Below are 6,000 nucleotides of genomic sequence, written 5' to 3' on the forward strand. Positions count from 1 at the left end.
AAAGTAGCTCAATTTAAATGCAAACTGTGGATTATAAACTTTAGACAGTGCTATTTATACAAATAATGTCAGACTTTCTAGAAGAACAAATAACATGACACTGATATGCATGATTACTATTAACTTTAATCAGACATGGGAAGCTCAGAATTCTGCATCTTCAGAAAATTGTTTTTCTATTAGCTCTACTCAGCTGTAGGGCTCTCCTAGGCTGCACATTAATTGCCCCAACCCCCATAAAAGTAAAAGGAAGTTGGGAAGTTTTGTGTGTGTATGTGTGTGTGGAAAATGGATGATTATGAATGGGCTAGACACAGCATCTTAATTTAACAAATATGGCACATTGATTGCCTGGCTGCCACGTAGTTTTGATATATTATTTTTTTCTTGTTTTCCTTTGAGAAAGATGTATTTGTTCAGCTCACTGCAAAGCATTCAGCCCTGCATGTAGATCACTCCTCCCTCATTAAAACACACGGCCTCGCATACTGTGATCCATAGATCAACAATCATGGATTTTCTCAATAATTCATTCCAGAACAGTCAATGGTTCACCGGTCCCTTTGTGAAAGAGATATAATCCAATCTAAAGAGACATACATTTAAGATTAATTTCAACCCTTGAAAACTGGTCTGACTAATGTGTTTACACCTTATGACTAGAGGTGTAATAAAAATAGTGACATAAGTAATTTTCAAAATATTTAGTTACTTCCTTACTGGTGTAGAATATCTTAGTAGGGAAATTCAGATGATGAGACAAAAACAAGCAAACTGACTTGACATTAGAACACCTGGGCTCTAATTCAGGCTTTGTAAATAATTCACTAATGCACAATAAATATCTTTTCTCAGAGTACTCTAACCTGAGTTATAAAAATGATATGACTAAACTATATTATTTTCACTTCTAAATTTTCTTTTTATATCTGTGTTTCTATAACTCTTATATTTAAAATATTTGTTTCTACAGGGAATGTATACTTATGAAGTAATAATTAAATAAATTCTTATTAGGTTTTGCTAGGTTCCCTGAAATAAGGAAAAATTTGCCTTGTTCCTTTTCTTACTATGAGACTGATTTTTTTATCTCTTTTAACTGTGATAATTTTTCTAAAAACAGAGTTTATTAAAACCAAAGAAATAAAGTATAATTTCAGGAAAGGGGGTGGGAAGAAGAAAACAAAAAAATGTGAATAAATTAAAAATAAGGTTAATTTTTCTAAATACATTTTTTAATTTGTCAACTTTATATTTTATTTATTTGGTTTTTAAGGCAACACGATTCACTGTAGGGTTTTTTGGTTGTTGTTCTTGTTAACTATTTTATTGAGATATTATTGACTTGTAAAAAGCTGTACATATTTAATGTATATAACTCATTTTATTTGGGGATTAGTATAAACTCATAAAACATTTTCATCATCAAGGCCATAAACATTTCCACAATCTTCCAAAGTTTCTTGCTGCCTCTGTTATTATTATCATTATTGTTGAGTGTGTGTTAAGAGCATTTAACATAAGATTTCTCCTCTTAGCTTTTTATTTTGGGTTTTTTTCTTTTAAAAATCTCCAAAGTACATATTTTATATGCAAGTTTCTATACCTTCTTTCTCTCAATTCTCAGAAGATGATGAAAATTTCTCCAAGTGAACCAATATGGATGCAATTTTAGAATAATTTTAACACAAAATTATTACTCATGTAATGAGAAGTTACTATATACTTGGGTACTTGCATGCTTACTCTTAAGATAAACTTTAAGGATTACTGTATTTTGAACAAAATACTAGTTTGGGGAAAATATATTACTAGTGAATTATAACAATAATTGCTAGTTTGGGGTGTTTATAAAAATATCTTCTATAAAATTGAAAAAGAACTTAAATAAATTTGATATAAAGATTAAAAAGTTTTTCAAAGTGTGTGATTTTTAATTGAGGAGAGCATCAAATACATGCTTTTTTGAAAACTTCAACCTGAAAGGCAATACAGTAGTTATTTATGTTGTAGAGCTCCTATGTGTTGATTCATTAGGCAACTGTAGGTAAACATTTGTGCCTTGATAAAAAAATATATAATTTAAAAACAGTTTTTGAGGTATAATTGACAGAGATTATATTTATTTTCTGGCATACAGCATAATAATTTACTATTTGTATATGTTTTGAAATGATCACCATTATAAGTTTAGTTAATATCCATCACCATGCATATCTAGAAAATTTCTTTTTCTTACGAAAACCTGTAAGATTTACTTTCTTAACTACATTTAAATATGCAATACAGTATAGTTCCATGCTGTATATCAAATCCCCATGACTTATTTATTTTATAACAGGAAGTTTGAACCTTTTGACTGCCTTCACCCATTTCACTCACCCCTCAACATTTTATCTCTTATCACCATCTGTTTTCTGTATTTGTGAACTTTTTAAAAGTATAATTTAATCTGACAAGCAACATGCATGAAAGTAAAAAGTATAGGTTCTGTTTTTCATATATATCCAAAAGAATTGAAGGCAAGATCTTGAAGAGATATTTGCACATCTGTGTACATAGCAGAGGTATAGCCAATAGCTAAGAGGTGGAGTCAATCCAAGTGTCTGTATGAATAAATAGACAAAATGTATAGTATACATACAATGAAAGTTGTTCATCCTTTAAAAAGAAAGGAAAGTCTGACATGTTACAACATGGATGAATGTAGAGGACACTATGTTATGTAAAATAAGTCAGTCATAAAACAATAAACAGTATATGACTTCACTTATATGAGGTATCTAGAGTAGCTAAATTCATAGAAACAGAAAATAAGATGGTGACCGCCAGGGGCTGAGGGGGAAATAAGGGGTTTTAATAGTACAGGTATTCCTCGCCTTCTGAAAGTCTGCATTAGGCCACCTCTTTTTTTATAAAAGATCTGCATTACTACTTGTTTTCAGATATTCTTTCTTTCTTTTTTATTTATTGATTTTAGAAAGGGAGAGAGAGAAATAGAGACTTGTAGTTTCTTTATTATTCATTCACTTGTTGATTCTTGTACGTTCTCTTAATGGGGGATGTAACCGGCATATCCAACTGAGCTATCCAATCATAAGTTTTCTGTCCTCCATTTTTTCTCTTCTTTTGGGATTCCTATAATACATATATTGGTTCCCATGTTTATGGATGGGAAGAACTAATATTTTTTTTAAATATCCATATTATCTAAAGTGTATAACAGATTTAATGCAATCTCCATCAAAATTTCAATAGCATCTTTCTTTTTATCTAAATAAAAATACAAGCTTTAAATTTGTATGGAACTACAGAAAATACCCCAAATAACAAAAGCAGTTTTAAGCAAGAACAAAATGAAGAAAATCATACTTGCTAATTTTAAAATGTATTACAAAGCTACAGTAATCAAAATAATATAATAGTAACATAAAAACAGATACTATATTTTCCCATGTATAAGATGCACTTTTTTCCAAAAATTTGAGGTCTAAAAACTAGGTGAGTGTTATACAGTGGTTGCAACATTTCAAATGTCATAGATGGAACTGAGGATAAGGCAATATATGAAGACAGTGATTCGTCATCAGACACAGGTGAGGACAAGTTAATGGATACAAGTTTTGACAGTGATGAGGAGTTGATTGAATTTTATGATGAATAAAACTTGAGTTTAATAACTTTATGTAATACATTTTTTTTTCAAATTTTGGGCTCTCAAGTCAAGAAGCATCTTGTACATGGGAGTGTCTTATACATGGGGAAATATGGTATATAAACCAATGGAAGAGAACAGAGAGCTTAGAAAGAAACTCATGCATACGCCCCATCAATGAATCTTTGACAAGAGAGCTAAGAATATGCAATAGAAGATAGTTTCTTTTTTAAAGTAATGTTAGGAAAACTGGATAGCTACATGTGTAAAAAAAGGAGAAAACTAGGCCCTTATAGCATATACAAAAATCAAGTCAAAATCAATTAAAGATTTAAACATAAGCTCTGGAAGCTATAAAACTCCTAAAAGAAAAGAAAGCAAAAATTCTTTACACTGGTCATAGCAATAATTTTTTGGATATAGCATCAAAAGCATATGAAACAAAAGCAAAAATGCACAAATGGGGTTACTCAAACTAAAAATCATATACACAGAAAACAACAGTGACAAGGCAATCTAGAGAATGGGGGAAAATATTTGTTAGCCAATGTAGTTTGAAAAAGAAGTAGTATATAAAATATATAAGAAACTCCTACAATTTTATAGTAAAACAAATAACCTAATAAAAAATGGGCAAAGAACCTGAATAGGTATTTCTCCACAGAAAACAGAAATTCTTAAAGGAATATGAAAAGTTGCACAACATCATTAAGCATTACAGTAATGCAAGTGAAATGTCACTTCACACATGTTAGAATGACAATTATAAAAAATAATAGGTAATAAGGATTAATGAGCATATGGAAGAAAGAGAACACTTGTTTACTATTACTGGAAATATAAATTGCTACAGTCACTACAGAAAATAGCATGATGGAAGGATATGCTAAAGTAAAAAAAAAACCAAAAAAACAAAACCAGACACAGAGGCACAAATACTACATGATTTCCTTTATATGAGGAATCTAAAATAGGAAAACTCATAGAATCACAAAGTGGTGATTACCTGGAGTTGGTTTTAGGGGAAACAGTGAGGTGTTAGTCAAAGGTACAAAGTTTCAGTTATACAAGATCCATAATCACTACAAATCTACTGTGCAGCATAGTGCCTATCATTCACAATATAGTACTGCCCTAGGTTCTTAGAAATTTGCTAAGAAGTTAGATCTAATGTTAAGTATCCTTATAAAACACACACACAGACACACACCATAAAGAGGGCACAGGGACTTTTGGTCTTATGAATGTTTATGGCATAGATTGTGGTGATGATTTTATGGATGCATACTTCTCTCTAAACTCATCAAAGTATATACAATAAATATGTACAATTTTCTGTATGCCCATAATACACCAATACAGTTTTTAAAAAATGTTTATCTTATTGATTTTAGAGAGAAAGAAAGGGAGAGTGAGAGAGAGACAGGAACATGGAGCCGTTCTTCTTGTATGTACCTGAACTGGGAATCGAACCACCAACCTCTACGCTTCAGAATGGTGCTCTGCTGCGGACCAGCGTGGCTCCTAATTCTGAGTTTTGAGTGAGAATGGTGCGGAATTAAGAAAACAGACTTATTAATAAAAAAAGATGGGATCGGGAGGACTTGTCAATGCTGATGGCAATATCCGAGTGCCCCATAGCCCCAGTTTGCTTTATTATATAGCCATATGCAAATCAAGGAAGTCCTTAATACAAAGTTACACACCCAGGCTAAAACAGGAACTCTCCCAAGGCATAAACAGGAATCCCCCACCAACCAACATCTGAAATCAACCAACATCTGAACAAAGAAAGAATAAGAGGAAGGCCATGTAAATTGTTCCCAGCAATTTAAGCAAGCAAGTGAAGTGGGTGCAAATAGTCAGCATCATAGCCAATATGGAGGTGGCGGGAGGAGAACTTAGACTTTTGCTAAGCCTAGAATCTACAATGGCATTTTGCCATTTTTGGTCCACCACAGTGCTCTAATCAACTGTCTGGCCAGAACAATAAAGTTTGTTTGTTTGTTTGTTTGTTTGTTTTAAAAATACCAAGATTTATTTATGCTAAATTTCTTGTTTTCTATATCTATTAACTTAAATATAAAACTTTATTTTTATGATATTCTTTGTTGTCCATTTCTCTGTATTGTGTTTAATTATATTTCAGACTTTATTTTCTTATTTTATCAATGCTTTATTGTGGTGTAGTTCATATGTATTTTTTAAACTTACTGCTGTGTTTTTCTTTACCTTCATGTCTTTTCATAGCTTAATAAATTCTGACTTCCTAATTAAACTGCTTATCTTTCTAGTTGACAGAGAATCAGGAATTCTAAGCCAAGGAATAGAGTGTTATCTTTCCA

Source organism: Saccopteryx leptura, chromosome 9 (assembly GCF_036850995.1).
Source record: "Saccopteryx leptura isolate mSacLep1 chromosome 9, mSacLep1_pri_phased_curated, whole genome shotgun sequence".
Taxonomy (NCBI): domain Eukaryota; kingdom Metazoa; phylum Chordata; class Mammalia; order Chiroptera; family Emballonuridae; genus Saccopteryx; species Saccopteryx leptura.